The sequence below is a fragment of the Pinus tabuliformis genome, chromosome 1_2, assembly GCF_031772625.1.
Source record: "Pinus tabuliformis cultivar Carrire ecotype Pingquan chromosome 1_2, CPIR1, whole genome shotgun sequence".
NCBI lineage: Eukaryota > Viridiplantae > Streptophyta > Pinopsida > Pinales > Pinaceae > Pinus > Pinus tabuliformis.
In genome coordinates, this window is record NC_142298.1 from 1,143,930,075 (window position 1) to 1,143,950,265 (window position 20,191).

General features: G+C 38.3%; 1 pseudogene; it reads right to left on the reverse strand.

The window, feature by feature from the left end:
* Window positions 1–17,203: 17,203 nt before the first annotated feature.
* On the reverse strand, window positions 17,204–19,710 carry LOC149210245 (putative pentatricopeptide repeat-containing protein At3g25970 pseudogene; annotated as a pseudogene).
* Window positions 19,711–20,191: the final 481 nt, after the last annotated feature.

Here is a 20,191-nt window from a genome sequence, read left to right on the forward strand (position 1 = left end):
AGATATGCTAATGAAAATCCAATACGGGAAAGATATATTGATCAAAGCGTGCTGAGAGATTAACTCTTAAAAATGGCTGCGGATACAATCCATGGGAAGATCTTACAGATACATTAAATGGTCGTTTAAGACCTACCACCCCTTAAATTCTCATTACACCATTATTCGGCCGAATGGCCCGCTTAAGCGTGCTATGGATATTTTGGCGGTTGAGTGCAGGTGATCGACTATTTAAGGGATTAGGCTTTAAATATGAATGGATCGTAAAATCCCTCCATTTAACGGCTTTTTGAAATCCGCGCTATATCATAATCGGGCGTCGGGAACACTTAAATCCTTTCAAGTTGGCAATTTTGAAACCTCGCTCGCCGATAGCGATATCGCATCGCATCGGGAGAGTAGGCGTTATATAAACATATGGATAGCATACCCCCGACCGCCGATAGCGAAATCACATCGCATCAGAGTGAATGGGCATAGCAATGTGCATAGATAGTCTATCGCCGACCGCCGATTGCTGATATCGCATTGCATCGGGGGTATGACCTCGGCGCCTTATTATTGTGCATAGGATATTGCCGATTGCGATATTGCATCGCGTCGGGGTGAATGACTTAAGGTGCTTAGACTGCATATAAAGTATCGCTGATAGCCGATCGCCGATTGCGCATCGCATCGGGGCTAATGGCATGGGGGCGTTTTAAAATGTGCATAGAGTATTGCCGATAGCCGATAGCGAAATCGCATCGGCGGAGACCAATGTGCCACTTATTTGTGTTTTCTATGCCATTGCGATATGCGATCTTGCGATCGCTTTATCGCAATGATAAAAGATTGTTTTATTTGATCAAAAATGGGTTTTTCAAAAGGTTTTATATAATGTCTTCATTTAGTTTGCGGACCTTTTACAAATAATGCGCTATTGATACCAATTAACTTCTAAAGGGACCCATTTCACATAGTAATTTTGTGAATATAAATGATATGAAATGGGGGGTTGTTGTAGGGCACAACAATTGGCGATTCGCTGGAAGAACCAGTTATCTCTGAAAAGTACAGAAATACTTAAACTTTTGCAAAATAGAGTTCTAATCAAAGGGGAAAATTCTAATATAATTAGGTATATATGCATTCCAAGTAAAATGAATCTATTTTTGCTAATTTCCTCTCTTTTTTAAGAAAATAGATACATTCTAAGTTTTAAATAGGCCTCTATAGGTTTATAATGATAAAATAGAAAACTTCTCCAATTCAGCTTTTAAAGTGAACTCCTCTGTCATAGGTAGAGCCTCTGTTGGCAACAAACATTTATAGTTTCGACAGGGATACCTTTAAACCATGCTATTGTTCATTGTTCCATTCAATTAAGAGTGTGATGAACAAAATGAATTCAAAACATGTTTTCATATTTTGTATTTCATTTCATTTTCTGTTATTGATAAGATAAAAAGCCATTGTCCTTGTTTGGTGGCCAGCTGTTGACAATGTCATTCACTGGTAGTAATCTAACCGAACAAGCTGGCTCGTGATGAGACCCCTTGTCTTATAATTTCAAGCCATTACCCTGTTTTGGTATGCAGTATTGGTAATGTCGGTTAAAGTATTTCCCTATGAACATGGTAAGCAGGCTTGTAATAATACCTCTTATCTTTAATATCAGATATTTTAGAATTACACTCTGAATAATCATAAACTTTAGTGAATGGGATGAACAATCTTCTCCTTAAGAGTAAATGGATGACAGGGTAAGAGTTGAAGATGTTGAAATTGGATTAGCTTCTATCTTGATATTGATAACCTTTTGAGACCAATTTGAAAACAGAAAATGATTTACAATACTTTTAAACTTCTGAGAGGAGTTCACAAAACTTGAAATGTGGTTTCAGAATACAATGATACCTAATTTCCTAGAAATTATCCCTTTTGGTTAAGAGTTCTATTATTTTAAAATTCAATATCACAGTACTCCTGTAGATCAAATTTTCAAACACAGCAAAGGTCAATAGTAGATACCTTACAACATTATTTTCTACAAATCCTACAAACTACAAAAATCTATCAAACTAAAAAGGAGAAGGGGTTACCTCCTCAATTAAAGAATTTCCTCAAGATAAGGCCATTGACGGGGAGAGAATCTCTCAACCCTGATAAGTCTTGCAATATAAAGGTCGAATGGCCTACCTTTTCACAGATCTGAAATGGTCCAAGCCACATCTTCTGGAACTTGGTGTGTTTTCCCTTATCCTCATGGGCTTTGTCCCATTTCAGAACTAAATCACCAACTTGAAATTGTTTTGGACCGGATGAGACTGAATCAAAAGCTGCTTTGATGATCTGCTGATGTTTGGCATAAGTAACCCTAGCTTTTTCTCTTTCCTCTTCTAATTTTAGAATTTGATCATGTCTAAGTTGAATAGAAGAAGAAGGAGTTTCCTCAATGTACTGTACTAGGGCTAAAGAAGGAAGAACAAGATTTGTGGGCAATACTGCTTCTTTTCCATACACAAGATTGAATGGGGAAGATCCTATAGAAGCTTTTTGTGTTATCATATCAGCCCATAATGCAAACATTAAGGATTTGTGCCAGCTTTTATGATTTTGTTCTATAGTTCGATTAATGATTTTGATCAGATTCTTATTAGTATATTCTGCTAAACCATTACCCTGGGGATAGTAATTAGTAGAATACTTCAATTTAAACCCTCTTTTAATAGCGAAATCAAACATAGCATTGCCTGAGAAATAAGATGCATTATCAAAAACAAGAGCATTTGGGACACCAAACCTAGTAATGATGAATTGATCTATGAACTCAATGATTGCTTCAGAATTGGTTGTCTTCAACGGAATGGCCTCCACCCACTTAGTAAAATAATCGGTAGCAGTAAGGATATACTTATGTTGTTTGGAAGATGGTGGAGTAATCTCCCCAATGATGTCCAATCCCCATTGCTCAAATGGTTGTTCAATGTTGACTGGTTGCAGAGGGAAAGCTGATTTACGTTGTCTTCCACTAGAAGTCTGGCAATTGAGGCATTTCCTTACATATTCGTGGGCATCTCTAAACAGAGTAGGCCAATAGTATCCAGCATGAATAATTTTGTGAGCTGTTGTGTCAGCTCCAAAATGTCCTCCTGCTGGTCCATCATGTAACTCCTGCAAAACCTTTTGGGCTTCAGGTTTCTCAAGGCATCTTAACAAAATAGAATCATAATTCTGCTTAAAAAGCACGTCATCAATAATTGTGAAATTCTTTGCTTTTAACCTAATGGCCCTTTTGTTTTTATAAGACAGGTTTGGAGGCACATAACCATTCTTTAAATAAAAGATTAAATCTGCATATTGAGATTCAGAATCAGTGACACTTATCTGGTTGATTTCTTTAGTTTTATTTGTATCGCCTGATTCTAAAATGTTGGATGCTCCTGCCAATATCCTACAAAAACCTTGACCTCTAACAATCTTTGCTGGTTTAATTTCTAAGTCATATTCTTGAAGCGTTGTGACCCAATTTGCCCTTTTTTCACCCAGTTCTTTTTGGATTAATAGTTACCTAACTGCCGGGAAAGGAACTATAACTTTTGTGTGGGTTTTCAAAAGGAAGGGTCTATAATGCTTGACTTCTTTAAATACAGCAAAGGCTTGTTTTTCTACATCGGAGTAATTCAATTCAGCACCCTGAAGATTTGAGCTAAAAAATGAAATAGGTGCTTCCAAATTGTGATCATTTAGTTGTTTGAGTACTGCAACATAAGATAAGTTGGATGCGATGGTATACAATGTAAAATGATTAGAAAAATTTGGAGTATTTAAGGCTGGGGCATTGATTATTGATTGCTTGATTAGATCAAAAGCTTCTTTTTCTGTTGATCCCCACTTAAAGACTGAATTTTTATTAATCATTGTTTGAAGTGGCAAAATAATTTGAGAAAAATCTGGAACAAATCTTTTAACAAAATTGATCTGGCCTAAAAATGACTGCATTGATTTTTTATTGTGTGGGAAAGGGATTTCAGAGATTTCTTTGATCGGATCAGGATCAATATAAATGCCATCTTTGGACACCATAAATCCCAAGAGCTTTCCTTGATCAAGAGCAAAGAAATACTTTTTAGGGTTAAGAGAAATACCATATCTTTTGCAACGCTGGAAAATTTGATTCAGATCATGCAAATGATTATATCTGTCCTTAGAGAATACAGTAATATCATCTAAATAGACGACTACTGTTCTATTAATCAACCCTCTAAAAGCTATATCCATAGCTCTTTGGAATGTCGCTCCTGCATTTATAAGTCCGAAAGGCATTTTCTGATATGCATATGTTCCCCATTTTGTTCTGAATGTAGTTTTAAGCTGGTCATCAGGATGAACCAGTACTTGGTTATATCCTGAGAAACCATCTAGAAAGGACATTAATTCGGAGCCAGCTACCGATTGAAGTATTTGCTCCATAGTAGGTAATGGGAAATTGTCTTTCAAGCTCGCTTTGTTCAAATTTCTGAAATCAATACAAATTCGAATGTCGCCATTTTTCTTTCTGACTGGCACCATATTAGAGACCCAGTTTGAGTGTCGGACAGGAAAAATAATCTTGGCTTTCAAGAGTTTGTTAAGTTCTGATTTTATCTGGCTCTCTAAGTTTGGATGTATTTTTCTTAACTTCTGTTGAATCGGTTTCTGGTCGGGAAGCATTGGAATGGTGTGCTGGATAATAGACGAATCATATGTCTTCAAATCATCATACTTCCAAGCAAAGACCTGTTTGTTTTTCCTTAACAGTCTAATGAATGCCTCCTTTTCTTCCAAGGAAAGTCCTAGTCCTAAGTTAATATTTTGAGGAGCTTGCTCGGTGCCAAGATTTATCAATTCAAATCTAAGGGTAGAACTTTGGAGTTTTGCATTAGTCACAGGTTTAAACCTGTCTTGAATATCATAGAGATCCTCCAACTTTACCACAGGCTTAGGAATTGCATTTTCCTGAGATGTTTCTCTCATTTGGGAGTCATGCTCATCTTCCTCAATGATTTGATTATCATAGGACTTTTAAGTTAAGAATTGTAAAATATCGTCATCAGGGTTGAATACTCTCCAATTAGTGACATTGTCAGGAACTGAAGGCCTAAAAAGCAATTCTACGGAAAATCTATCTGGGCTGTAGTCTTCAGAAGGTAGGAGCTTGGAAGCTACATTAGCTAGGAGATCGGCTGCCGAGTTTTGAGACCTGGGAATGGAGGAAATGTTGAATGCAGAAAAGTGTGAGGTAAGTTCCTGTACTAGCGATTGATAATGTTTGAGGTGATTTGAAAGACAATGGATTGCATTCCTCACCTGCTTAACAATAATTTCAGAATCGCCGAATACTTTTAGATATTGCACTTTAAGACCGATTGATTTATATAATCCTTGGACTAAGGCTTCATATTCGGCTATATTGTTAGTGCATTCAAATTCTAGTCTACAGGACAATATTGTCTTTTCTCCTTGTGGGCTAACCAAAATACATCCTGCTCCTGAGCCCTCGCTAGACTTGGACCCATCGAAATATAAAGACCAAAATAAAGAGGTATTAACAAATACATTTACAGACTTCTCAGTATCATTGAAACATCTAGACCTATCTGTTTGTGCAAAATTCTCAATCTGATATGTAAAATGATTAACTGAGAAAGGGGATGGTTGGGCAACGAAGTTACCAAAGAATGACTCTGATGAATAATTCCCCAAAATGTTGTTGTTGAATGCTACCGGCTGGTTTTCTTGTTCAAATTCAGTAACCGTATGGGTCATATGTTTCTCTCGATCGATCCTTATTTGATTTGGCTTGCCCTTGTATGGAAGCCACATATGTGACCAATCAGTGGAAATATACCCATGCAATTTCTCATACCAATCCATACTCAAAATTAAACCGTAAAATTCAGGTATATCAGCTATTAGGATATCAATCCTTTGTACTATTCTTGGATCAGCAGATAACCTAATGGTTACAGTATTAATTTCTCCTAAAACTTGTACTTTGGTCCTGTCCAACTGTACAATATGAATAGCAGACTTTTGGGGTTCTATGTTCAGTTTAGAACAAATTGAAGCTGGCATTATGTTAGATGATGCCCCTGAGTCAATTAAACAGTTGTGCAAGTTTCTGTTGTAAATCTCATAGGTTAGAAGAAAGGGTGGAGTATGAGAATTTGATCTATCTCCAATCAGAACTGAATCGGTAGCTTCAACCATTCCTGGAGGAGGTTGGCCTGAATCATTAGCAACTTTAGCACTGGGAAGAGGTGTAGAAAGAACAACATTCAATTCTTTAAGAAGTAATTTCTGCTGATGCTTTAACTTACTAAGCTCAAACATAGTAATGTTTGCTTTAGTTTTCTTCATGTCATCAACAATATTATACTCCATTGAATCTGATACCACTAATGTTTTAGATGTTGAAGGAGTATTAGAAGTTGAAGGCTGGTTTTGGGGAACTGCTACAGGTGATTTCTTTGCAGGTGTTTTTTCTTTGGTTGTAGCAGCACCAACACTCCTTTTCTTTGACGTTACCTGAACAGGTTCGGAAGTACTTTTGCTTCTAGTAGTGACCGGGAATGCTTCTTCTTCGTTTTCGGTATCGGAGTTGGGGAGTATAAAATCCCACATTCCATGACATTCTACTACTTCTTCTTCATCGCTAGTTTGTGAAATCGATTCCTCTTCCTCTTCTTCTTGTTCTGAATCAGCATTAGATATGACATTTGGTGGCTTTGATTCATTTTTCTTAAAAGTTCTAAAGGGCCTTTTGGTTGATGTATCAGCTACCTGTTTCTTTATTTCAACCATTTCATTTGATAAAGTTTTTAGAAATTTTTGAAAACCTTCCATGTCATAGGGGTCTTTTGAGGTTTTCTTTCTTGAGTCATCTTTAAAAGAGACCTTTTTGGCTTTTCTGTCTTCCAGGGCAGCTTTCTTTTCCAGGGCATTGATGCGTTTCTCCACAGCAAGCGCTTCTTTCATGTTTTCGGCTAAGGTAGGTTTCCCAGCCCTGTCTACAAAAATGGCTATATTGGCAGGCAGAGCTGTTATATACCATTCGCTCCGAATTTGTTCACTTGGTTTGGAGGCTGTAGGGATTTTGTTTAGGAGTTTATTGAAGCGAGCATTAAATTCTTTAATTGGTTCCCTATGCTCTATTCTCAAATTGGAGAGGTCATTTATTAGGGTAGCCAAAGACCTATCATCTCCATATTTGGTAAGAAACTGCTCTTGGCAAGTGTTCCAACTGGTAATGGAACCAGATGGTAGGGAAAAATACCAGGATCCTGCTGATCCTTGCAAGGTATAAGGGAAAAGCCTAACAACAACATCTTCTTCTGTTACTCCTTTCAAGTTGACTGCCAACATGAAATTATTGATGTGTTCCTCAGCCTGGGTCCCATTATCTGGATTAAACTTGGGTAGCCATTTTTCAGGAAGATCTGGTAATGGATGCAATGGTGCAGGCATATTGACTGCACCAGGTCTGGTCCATGGATCTGCCATTATAATAGCAGTAGTAGTTGATACTACTGCTGGAACTCCAGATGTTTGGGAAGGAAATAATGTTGAGGAATGAGCAGGTTGGGATGTTGAAGCTTCTAATCCTTGGTGAACGACAATATGTAATGGGGGAGTGGATGGTTGACTTTGCAGATGAGAAGTTGAAATTGAGAATGTGGATGAAAGCTCTTCACTATCAGATCCTTCAGTATTTTTCTTCGCCTTTTTCCTTTTGGGTAAAGGGAACTCAGTGGGTTCAATACCGAGCTTTTCGCTCTGAAGTCTGGTGAGAGGGTGAGGTAAATTGAACTGCGAAGTCGCACTGCTTTGTGATACCTTAGATTTCTGTGGTGAAATCGAGAAGCTCTGAAGTTTGTGGATAAGAGACTGGACTTCAGGTGATTCAAGACTTAATTGTTCTGGAGTATGATGGGTTTGAGCAGTGGTAGTTGATTCCTCTTCTTCTTGTTTGGATACTGGAGAACCAGCATGCAGATGAGAAGTTCGAGGGGATTCGGAGGGAGAATTACTCTTAGAATGGCTTGCAGATTTGGGTTTGTTTGCCATTCACAGTCGGGCCCTCCTTCTAGCGCCAAAAATGTTGTTGCCTCGAAAATCGCTGCAACAACATTGGGGATAACCACCCGGTCCGGACCTTAGTATAGCTCCTTTTCTGTTTGGAATAGTGGCTCCGACTGGGGATAATGGGACCAATTTCCCAAAAGTGGATAAACGGGATGAATGGATGATTTATAAACTAAGCTAGCGATAAGCGAATAACTAAAATATTAACAAGAATACATAAATTATGATCTATCCCGGGAACTTATTTGAGCTTTAAAGTGCAGCGCTTGATGATCTGTGTCTATAAACAGGCATATAGATGACTCTATTTAACAGACATAGACATTATTTCATTCATGATTACTATGCTTAAATAGTTAAGAAAAGTGATTAAAGCGATATTACCACACTTAGCATTTATATCATTGACATATACATGATTAAAAAGAAAGGCACATCATAAAACATCCAATAGTGGAATGAATATAGATCTGCTATTACAGCGCATGCATATAATCAATAATAGCAATAATAATCACATAGCAATTCATATGAAAGGAATGAATTCAGACATAGATAGAAATAGCATATGAGCTACTTGACACTCCCAATATCAATCGCTACTTGTAGTTCTTCCTTCAACGCAAAAACATTCTCAACAAAGACAATAGTGCACAATTGCATAAAAAGCTTCCTTGTCGAATTAAGAACAACTGGTCCAGTTTCATAAAAGAATATTGACTGAAGCACAATAGTGCAAACTTCAGTCTTTTAAGTCTGGTACAAAACTTTACGACCCTTTCCAAAACAATGAAAGGGTCTATAAATACTAAATTAATCTAAATATCTATTAAACTAAAATCCTACTAAATTGGTATCAATAAATTTTGATCCTATTTCCCTCAGCGATCTGGCAATCGGCGGCATGATTCATCAAGTAGGCTGCTTGCCTTTAAATCTGAGCTGACTTATCGCAAGCATTGGCTCTACTTCAGGAGGTTTGTTGAGGCGCGAAATGAGCTGGGCGGCATAGGTGGCATCTTGAATATCGAGAATTATATACCCGATTGCATCTGTTAGGCACTTAAGGGCGGCTCTCTGTGTATGCGGCTTAATCAGGAAGAGCCAATATGCCTCGAAGGTTAAACTGTTAATCCCAACGATTAATCTCCCCTTTTCCTCTAAATCAGGATAACATGATTGCTCCAATGTGTTTATTGTTGTCATCTTTCCTGGTGTACATTGGGAAATCATATTTGCTAAGTAGAGAGTGTTGTTAACTAGTTCAACTAGATTGCTGGAAGTTGACTTGCATCTTGAAGCCGCCCTCTCTGCTTTCATCACCTGAGTCTGCCACTCTGTGAAGAGTATATCTTTATGTGTTTCTAAGATCCTGGGCAAATTTGCTGCTCTCCCTTGATCAGAGTCTTGCCAGTCAAGAAAGGCAGTTATGATCTCTTCGGCTTGATCTAATTCATTTCTGGCCTTCTCTACTTGCTGATTTATGGATGTCGTTAGCTCACACAGTGGCTCTGCCTGAGCGATTTGTTGACACAGGAGCCTAATTTGGGATATTAATGCAGTGTTTATTTGCAATGCTTCTTCTCTGAATTCATCCACTTGTGGAGCGCCCTTTATTCTTTCGAGCTGCGATGACAATTGAGCGATTTGCTCATCCTTTGTTTTCATCATTTGCTCGTTTGCCGCCCTTAATTGTGCCAATGCCTCTGATAATTCTTTCTGTTTCTGGATCGCGCTTTGGTCGATCCTTTGATTTTCTGCCTGCAATTGCTGAGTTAATTGACCGTTCAATTGCTGTTGTGTCAACAATTGCTGCTCTGCCTGCTCTGCCTGCTGCTTTGTCTCAGCCAACTCTGCCTGTAATGCGAAAATTTCTTGGTCCTTAGTTTTCAGTAAAAGACTTACCTTCGATGCCTTATCGATTGTCGCTGCCGAATAGGCTCCCGCATACTGCGACAATTTTGTTAGGTCATCGGAGGGGTCGAATTCCTCCTTCCAAACCACGCTGCCTGTAACAGTTTGTTCTGGGAAAAGGGAAGGTTGATCAATCTTCCTTCTTTTCCTTTGTCGTTTTACCACTTCTCTATGCCTCGGGCTGTAGAAAACATCCAGGGGAGGAATATCTTCTACCTGGAGAATGATTTGGTCGGAGGGGTCTTTTGGTATTACTTCAACATCCTTAGAAATGGGTGGGCTGCTAGTTCCACTTAGAACCTGAGGTGAAGTGATGTCCTGTGTATCGTTTGTCTTGGAAGTGTCCGTATCCTTGGAACATTCCAACCCACTGATGATAGAGTCAAATTGCTTCCATTCCTGGAGCAATTTAGGGTCAATACGAGTATCTATATTGACATCAATGGTGGTTTGTTTTTGATTTTCGGCTTCGGACTCCTTCTGCACTTCTTCCTGCTTTTTCTTCTATTGCTCCTCTTGTTCTTTCCTTTGTCTTTCCTCTTGCTCTTTCATTTTTTGTTCCTCTATCTCTTTCCTCTGTCTTTCCTCTTGTGCTCTCTTCTGCTTTTCTTCCTGTTCTTTCCTCTGCCTTTCCTCCTGTTCTTTCCTCTGATCCTTTGTTATAATAGGAGGTTCCTTTGACTGCTGCCGACTAGGCTCGCTTGATGATGTCGCTGGGGTTGTTGCTAGTAAATCTAGAGGCAGAGTTTGCAACCTCTGTTCTCTAAGTTTATTAAATTCAGTCAACCCTTCATCATTATACTTCTCTATGGCGAATGATCTAACCTGACTTATTGACTCTGCTGAGGAGAACAGGTCATCAAAGATATCTTCCTTATGATCAAATCTTGTCAGTTTTGCCTGTTCTAATGCATTATAGGCAACTTTATTTGGATCGAAATGCCTATTTGGGAGAGTCGACAGAGTCAAGGATTGAATTTTTGTGGCTTCCTTTTCTGCATGTTTGAGGTCATGCAGGGTATATACACCACACCTCAAAGGAAAAGAGGGCCAACCTTGCTTCTTATTCTTCTTGAGCGTTTGTGTAACACTCTCTGCAATGATTTGGTAAAAAATTTCCCTCGCTAGCAGTTTATCCGGTATGTACAAAGGGAGGACATGGGGTCTGGCTTGGCTGCCAAAAACTTTTATGTAGGTAAACCTCTCCTCTCCAAACCATCTACCTATTCCAGTTAAATCAATTCCGGCTTGATAGGAAATCTTGGGAGCAGGTCTATCAAAAATGGAATAATAAATAGGCAACATAAAGCCATTACAGACTTGGTATAGATGATGTTTATAAGAAGATTTCCACAATTTCTGGTGATATATATGAATAGGCGAGGGGTCTTGTGTAGTCCACCTCCAGCTGAGTACGGGGAATTCAGAGTTAAAATAGAGGGTATCTAGAATATAAGCACTATAATAAAATGGGGGAATTACCCTTTCAGAAATACGGGTCTTGCTTCTAAACTCAAGCACAGCTTGTGCTAATTTGTCAGAAAGGATAGTGGCCCAATCCATAATTATACTGTTCACTGATGCTTCCATTAGAGGAACCATTTCTATGGTAAAATTAGCAGAATCATGCAATCCCCATAATCTACACATCATTATTCCCGCATAGCAATAAGGAGAAGCCAGAGAATCAACCGAGTACTTACCGGAAGATTCGTTTTTGTGTTTTGCTGGATTTTGTCTCCAATCCCGGATGGGTTCGGATTCAACTTTGTTTTCGTTTGCAAACTTCTCCAGGAACGCCTTATTATATATCTTCTCTGGTTCGGGCAAATGATACATTTGCCTTAGATCATCCGCCCTGAATGATCCGAAAATTCTCCCGTCTCTGGTGCTCAAAGTTCTATCCAAGATTGGGATTTCTTCAATCGCCCATCGCACGACGTCTGTATATGGGAGAATTTGCTCCCTGGCAGCTATCCTGTGAAGGAAAGAGTCGGCTAAATCCTTGAGAGTACTCTCAGACTTCCGAAGTAAATCCACACTAGCTTCTACTATTGTCTTTACTGGTTCTTTGGCTTCAATGAGGTTGTAAGTGCCTTGCCAAGTAACTCTGGTAAGACCCGTACATGTAGTATCAGATATCAAGCCCTTCTTTTTGTCCACGACAGCTTGTCTTGTAGCTGGTGTAGCGGAAGCGCCCGTGGTCTTCTTGGATTTCTTCCCCATCTTTCTTGAGCTTCCTTCTATGGATGAATTCTGCATAGCGGCGAAAATAAACGTAACACAGAGATATGCTGATGAAAATCCAATACGGGAAAGATATATTGATCAAAGCGTGCTGAGAGATTAACTCTTAAAAATGGCTGCGGATACAATCCATGGGAAGATCTTACAGATACATTAAATGGCCGTTTAAGACCTGCCACCCCTTAAATGCTCATTACACCATTATTCGGCCGAATGGCCCGCTTAAGCGTGCTATGGATATTTTGGCGGTTGAGTGCAGGTGATCGATTATTTAAGGGATCAGGCTTTAAATATGAATGGATCGTAAAATCCCTCCATTTAAAGGCTTTTTGAAATCCGCGCTATATCATAATCGGGCGTCGGGAACAGCTATGTAAATGAAAATTCGAATAAAAATTTAAATGGAAAAGATAATGAATATGTCAATTCGAATAAATATAAAGAATGTGTCAATACGGATGCGCATCTCCAGCATTGGGATCAGCAAACAGTTAGCATAGAAACGGTGGTGGTAAACGAAAACAACCTGTTTAACAATTCAGGTATAGATATTGATAACGCAGAGGAGATAGGTCTCAGCTCAGGTGAAATTGGTATTAAGAACAGCTGTGTAATAAATCCAGAAAATTTAAATGTAAATTCTAATAAAAATTTAAATGGAAATTCGAATAAATATAATGAGTGTGTCAGTAAAAGCGCAGAAGTGTTTTTAGGTCATGAAGAAATGAATATGATCATCATAGATTGTGATAATTACCTGGGCAGGGCCGAAAATGAAAAGAATGAAGACAATGTTGACATGAATAGTATCGAAAGGGTGCAGGTCTCCAGAGAAGATGCGCATGGCAGTTTTATCCAAAAAGATGTGGCAAGATGCAATATGCTGAGCAAGGGTGACAAGGATGCTGGCGAAAACTCTTATGGATCAACATCAACATCAAAAAGAAAAGTAGTTAACCTGTCTTCCGAGGTTCTTGACCAGTTTGCCGTTAATATTCTCAGCAAGGGGATGGGGTTTGCAATGGCCCCTAAAAGCCTCCCCATTGAAAAGATGATTTGTAGCATTGAAGATGGGATTAGCAACCTCCCTCTTGAAGACAAAGAGGCATTAAGACAAGAGTTTTCCCTCATCATGAGAAAAGCCAAGACTCCCAAAAGTAACTTGAGTAAGGAAGAGCAAGAGGCTTTCAGATCCTTACGAAATAATGACAAGATAGTTGTTCTTAAAGCAGATAAAGGAGGAGCAGCGGTTATCCTTGATAAAGAGGACTATGTTAAGAAAATGAATGATCACCTAAATTGTGGCAGTTACAAGAAGCTGAACGGTAATCCCATGGCCAAGATTATGAAGGATGTAAAAAAGATTATCTCAGATTCCAACCTTGAGGAAAAATTGAAGAAGAAATTAACCCCCTCATGTGAAACCATTCCTAGAATCTATGGATTACCCAAGATCCATAAGGAGGGGGTCCCCCTGAGACCGATAGTTAATACCATTGGCTCCCCAACCTATGAGCTTGCTAAATATGTTGCCAAGACTCTAAAGCCCCTGGTTGGAAATACTGACTCCTTCATTAAAGACTCACACGACTTTGTGAATCTGATTAAAAATGAAAGAATGGAAAAGGATGACATCCTTGTGAGCTTTGACGTGGTTTCCTTATTCACGAAGATTCCTCTTGATGAAGCCATTCAGGTCATAAGAAGTGTCACTGATCCAGAGACCGCAAAGCTGGCTGAAGTCTGTTTAAGGTCAACTGTATTCACATTCCAAGGAACATTTTATGAACAGACATCTGGTGTAGCAATGGGATCACCCCTTTCGCCAATTGTGGCCAACTTATACATGGAATATTTTGAGAAGAAGGCCTTGGAATCTTATCCTTTAAAACTAGCATGGTGGAAGCGCTTTGTCGATGACACCAATATAAAATGGACCCATGGTAAAGCAGAACTCGACAAGTTTTTCAATCACCTTAACTCCATCTCCCCTGGTATAAAATTCACTATGGAGCTTGAAGAAAATATGTGCATCCCTTTCTTGGACATTCTTGTCATCAGAAAAGAGGATGGCTCGTTGGGCCATAAGGTTTTCAGGAAATCAACTCACACGGAAAGCTACCTTCATGCGGATTCCCACCATCACCCAGCCCAAAAGCTTGGCGTTCTGAACACTCTTGCCATTAGAGCCCTCCGTATTTCTGACTCAGAACATATAAATGAAGAGAAGAGGCATTTAGTTTCAACTTTCAGAAATTTAGGCTACAAGGATCATGAGATTAAAAAAGCCATAAAGAAAGCTGAAAGGAGGTTGTCCTCTCCCAAACCTAAAGAGGAGGATCAACCTCATGGTGGTAAGGTTTTTCTACCTTATATCCATGGGGTCACAGATAAAATGGCAAAGATCCTAAGAAAGAAAAACATTCTAACTCAATTCTCAGCTCCTGGTACCATCAGACAAAGTTTAAAATCTGTTAAGGATGATATTGACAAACAACAGCTTAAAGGAGTCTATAAAATAGACTGTTCGTGTGGAAAAAGCTACATAGGTGAAACTAGTTGCTCCCTCCAGACAAGACTTAAAGAACATGGCGCTGACATCAGAAATGGAAGATCTCGTACCTCAGCCTTGGCAGAGCACTCCTTGAAGACTAAACACCACATCTGCTTAGAAAACGCATCAATTATCGCAAGAGAAGAGCAGCATCAGAGACGGAAAATCAGAGAAGCCCTCGAAATCTTGAAGCATCCTTGTAATCTGAACAGAGACAGCGGTTTGGAGATTAGCGGAAGCTGGCTTCCCCTGATCAGTGAAATCAAGAAACGTCAGCCTGGCCCCAGGTAAGTTGTCAAACAGGTAGGTTGTCAAACAGGTAGGTTGTCAAACAGGTAAGATAGTTATTAACATAGATATTAATATAGGTTTACATATTAAATATAAATATTATTATAGATATTTTTTGATTTTAATAATTTTAATAATTTTAATATTAATCTTGTCATTAGGTTATTTATATTCTATTAAAAGCTCTAATTATTAATATAACTTCATGGTTGGATTTAGGCATTAATGTATGTTCTAAATTAATGTATGTTCTAATGCAGTCTAGATTTTAATAATGAATTAATATAGAATTTAGTTTATTCATTATTATTAATTTATTTAGATTTTGATATAGATATTAAGCTTTTATTGATATTATTACTAATCATATATTAAGTTATATAGAGTTTAGGTTATATAAATAAATATTAAGTTTTATAGTGGTCAAGTTTTATAAAATATTAAGTTATATTGTCATTAAGTTATATAGTCATACATATTAATATTAAGTTATATTGTCTTATACATTAATATTAAGTTATATATTCATATATATTAATACTAAGTTATATAGTCATATGTAGTCATTAGGTTATATAGTCCTTAGGTTAAATAGTCATATATATTAATATTAATATATATTAGTTTTTAAATACAAAATTATATAGATTTTAGGATATATAAAGATTTATGATATTAATATATATATTAGTTTTTAGATATTGATTTAGGTTTTTGATATAATTCTAATATATATATTAAGTTGTATAGACTTTAGGTTATATAAATATTAAATTATATAGTAATCATGTTTCATTAATATTAAGTTATATATTCATTAGGTTTTATTATTATTAATAGGATTTATGATATCAATATTAATATATATATTAGTTTTTAGTTTTTAACATCAATATAGATTTTAGGTTATATAATAGTTTTTGATATTAATATTAATATACATTTTAGTTCTTTAGATATCAATATTAATTTAGATTTTAGTTTAAGATTTTGTCTTAAAGGTATTAAATAAATAATATTAATTTATAAAAATTAAAAATTAAAATTAAAATTAGGTTTCATTTTAAATCTTTCTGGCCGACCTGTGCTTTGCCTCTAAAATTCCTCCCTCTTGAGTATTTATTTCCTCCATCTGACTCTTCTTTTATCATCTTTCTCTTTACCCTGATGATGGATCCCATTTGGGATTTGAAACGTTGGTGTAAAAACTCCATTACTATGGATTCTCCGGTCAAAAATTTAAAAAGCACAAACCACAGATCTCTGAAATCCAACACTTAAATCCTTTCAAGTTGGCAATTTTGAAACCCCGCTCGTCGATAGCGATATCGCATCGCATCGGGAGAGTAGGTGTTATATAAACATATGGATAGCATACCCCCGACCGCTAGCGAAATCACATCGCATCGGAGTGAATGGGCATAGCAATGTGCATAGATAGTGTATCGTCGACCGCCGATTGCTGATATCGCATTGCATCGGGGGTATGACCTCGGCGCCTTATTATTGTGCATAGGATATTGCCGATTGCCGATTGCGATATCGCATTGCGTCGGGGTGAATGACTTAAGGTGCTTAGACTGCATATAAAGTATCGCCGATCGCCGATTGCGCATCGCATCGGGGCTAATGGCATGGGAGCGTTTTAAAATGTGCATAGGGTATTGCCGATAGCCGATAGCGAAATCGCATCGGCGGAGACCAATGTGCCACTTATTTGTGTTTTCTATGCCATTGCGATATGCGATCTTGCGATCGCTTTATCGCAATGATAAAAGATTGTTTTATTTGATCAAAAATGGGTTTTTCAAAAGGTTTTATATAATGTATTCATTTAGTTTGCGGACCTTTTACAAATAATGCGCTATTGATACCAATTAACTTCTAAAGGGACCCATTTCACATAGTAATTTTGTGAATATAAATGATATGAAATGGGGGGTTGTTGTAGGGCACAACACCCTCATAATTACTTGTAATCCTAATATATAAATATATGACCCTATATATATATATATATATATATATATATATATATATATATATATATATAACAATTTGTTTTTAGATTGAAAATGATACGCCTCTTTATTGCCTTGGAAAGCAATAAAACTTGAGTAAAGACATGTTAGAGTTGCATTTTACAGGCATATTAACTGTCATATGTTTAAAAAAAAAGATGTTTGTATATGTTCCTGAGTAAACCGTGGGAAATTTTTTACCCCGGGACCTTTGTGGCTTTCTTGACAAAGGTTGTCCTTTCAACGTTTGATGCCAGACTTCTCTAGGTTGCATCTGAGATGAGAACCTCAAAGTCCTCCATTGCCCTGTCCAGCGATGCCTTTGAATCCATCTGCTCCTAACCCTCCTTGTGGAAGGAACTCCTCCGCCTTCATTTTCTGCCATTAATTCTTCCAATATTAAATATATCTCCTCTGTTTGTGGATGGGACCTGTCTTCGGCATTAAATGTATGAACTGTGTTCTTAATCTCAATCCAACTGCACCCTGGCTCCTTTTTCAACCCCTTCTCTCTCATCATTTTTCTCATCTTTGCACAATCATCCCACCTGCCAGCTGCAGCATATATATTTGACATCAGAACATATGCTACATCTTCTTATGGCTCTAACTGAAGGAGATATTTTGCCGCATGTATCCCAAGCTCAATATTGCCATAGGTTGCACAAGCACCAAGTAAGGTCCGCCACACTGTACCATCAGGCTTAAATGACATTTTGTTAATGAAATCCATTGCTTCTTCCAAGTGGCCAGCACATCCAAGAATATCAACAGTACAGGCATAGTGTTCCATTCTTGGTGGGATGCCATGATTGCATCCCATCGAATTAAAGTAGCAGACCCCTTCATCGACTAAAACTGCATGACTGCATGCAGAAAGAACACTAACAAAAGTGATGTGGTCTGGTTTCATGCCTGCCTCTTGCATTTGCTCAAAGAGTTGGAGGGCCTTCTTGCAATGCCCATGTTGTGCATATCCAGCAATCATTGCATTCCAGGATACTGCACACTGTTTAGAGGTTTCATCAAATACTTTGCATGCATACTCTATTACCCCACACTTACCATACATGTAAACAATGGCACTCCCTACAAAGGCATCCATCACAAAACCGGTTTGAGCAATCTGGGCATGAACCTGCTTGCCCTGTTCTAAAGCTGCTAGGCTTGCACATGCCCTCAGGACACTGGAAAAGGTAAAACTTGTCTTGCCTTGTGCAAGTATGTTGCATTTGACAGTAAAATTTCAAAGCCTCTTCACCATGCCCATGGTGGGCATAGCCTGCAATCAATGCATTCCATGAAACCACATCTCGTTTAGTCGTGTTGTTAAACACTTTACTAGCATCCTCCACACAGCCAGAAGTGGGATACATGGTGATCAGAGCATTCCTTACAGGTGTCTCTGACTCAAGTCCAATTTTCATAGCATGGGCATGGACACCCTTCCCTTGCTCCAAGACTCCTGGGTTGCCACAGGCACTAAGGATGCTAGTTAATGTAAATTTGTCTATCATCATGCCCATTTGCCTCATTTGAGTGAAGAATCTCAGGGCCTGCTCAGTATATTCATTGTAGGCATAACCAGTGATCATGGCATTCCATGAAACCAAATCTGGTGCATTCATCGTCTCAAATACCATTTCTGCATCCCTGATATGCTCACATTTGGCATATACTGTGACAAGCGCATTTCCCACAACAACATCAGACTCTAGTCCATATTCAATAACCTTAGCATGGACTTGCCTAACCTGCTCAGGAGCCTCTGAACTAGCGAATGAAGTAACAACACTGGCAAAGGTCGATTGATCAGGAGTCGCGCCTCCCCTCTGCATTCGATTGAATTGTTCAAGGGCTTCTTCAACATAACCGTTTTGAGAATATCCTGCTATGAGAGCATTCCACGAAACCGTATTCGGCTCAGGCAGTTCATCAAAATCTCTCTGTGAATCGTCTGTTCTGCCGCATTTTCCATACATGTCAAGGAGCGCACTTCCCACGTGAACATCACCTTCATATCCTGTCTTTATGATGTGGGTATGAATTTGTTCACCTTGTTGCAGAGCTGCTAAACTTGCAGACACTCGCAGGGCACTACCAAAGGTGAATTCATTCGGTTTCATGTCTGCCTTCTGCATTTGCTCAAAAAAACTTCAGGGCATCGTCAGCCCAACCACACTGGGAATATCCCGAAATTATTGTATTCCATGAAATAACATCTCGTTCAGGTATTTTGTCAAATACTTGGCATGCGTCCATCAAACTCCCACATTTGGCATACATGTTGACGAGGTTATTGCTCGCAAACATGTCTAGATAAGAACTAATTTTCAGGATGTGGGCGTGAACTTTCTTGCCCGTCTTCAAAGCTCTGGAATTGGCACATCTCTGCAACAGGTTATTATAGACAGTCAAGTATGTCCACATGCCTTCTGCATTTTCAAACTGGTGCATGGAATCCAGCACCTCTGTCAATCTTCCAGCTCTGGAAAATTTAACCACATGATCAGAAGTTACATAAGAAGCTACATTGGTTCTATGTTCTTCTACTGATTGCCATTCAATGTCCATGGCAGCAAATGTTTTACTAATCGTACACCCTTTGAACAACGTTGTTGGATTCCATAGTCGAAAACAACGATCAACTGCAACATATGGGTTGTTGTGATGGAAAGAATGAAGTCTCTTGAAATTTACATTGGTTAAAATAGAGATGCTGAATTTCATCATTCATTCATGCCAAAAGATTTCGTATAAAGACATTATCAACCCACAGCTACTCAATCCAACCCTGAAATCCAGAGCATGGAGACATCATCGAACAAGTAAAAGAATGGACGCTCAATTCAAACTTGAAATCTAGAGCATAAAGCCATCATCGATTAAGTAAATGAATGGACACTCAATCCAAACCTGAAATTGAGAGCATGGTTTCTTGAAAAAGTAAAATATGGAGGAACCATTGAAAATGAATCTGCTGGTATCCAATATAAGAAGCATTCAAGAAGTACCCTGAGGCCGTGAAAAATGTTGTCCCTGCTTATGATGGTCA